Source organism: Alexandromys fortis, unplaced genomic scaffold (assembly GCF_014885135.2).
Source record: "Alexandromys fortis isolate MF-2015 unplaced genomic scaffold, M_Fortis_MF-2015_v1.1 scaffold_16, whole genome shotgun sequence".
Classification (NCBI taxonomy): Eukaryota; Metazoa; Chordata; class Mammalia; order Rodentia; family Cricetidae; genus Alexandromys; species Alexandromys fortis.
The window spans coordinates 10866676-10867218 of NW_026067893.1; positions in this window are offsets into that span (position 1 = coordinate 10866676).

A 543-nucleotide genomic window follows, 5' to 3' on the forward strand; every position below is an offset into this window, starting at 1 on the left:
AAAGCATCTTCAACAAATGGTGCTGGCACAACTGGATGTCAACCTGTAGAAGATTGAAATTAGACCCATATCTATCACCTTGCACAAAACTCAAGTCCAAATGGATCAAAGACCTCAATATCAGTCCGAACACACTGAACCTGATAGAAGAGAAAGTGGGAAGTACCCTACAACAGATGGACACAGGAGATCGCTTCTTAAGTATAACCCCAGCAGCACAGACACTAAGGACAACATTGAATAACTGGCATTTACTTCTAATGATGCTTATGGAGAATGACTGGTCATATGGCCCAGAGCATTCCAGCATGCAGCCTGAGTTTTCCTGCATCAGGTTTCTCCCACAGCTCCTATTTTTCCTGCTTATTCACTCCACCAGTGTATCATTCATGAATAATTCCCTAATCCCCCTGGAAATTGCTATAAGCTAGTAAATACCATCTAACAAATCCTTTCCTGTTTCTATTTATACAATTAATTATGAAGACTGCAAATGCTACCTCCAATCAAGACCTTACCTGAGAACCACACTGTAAGCAATAA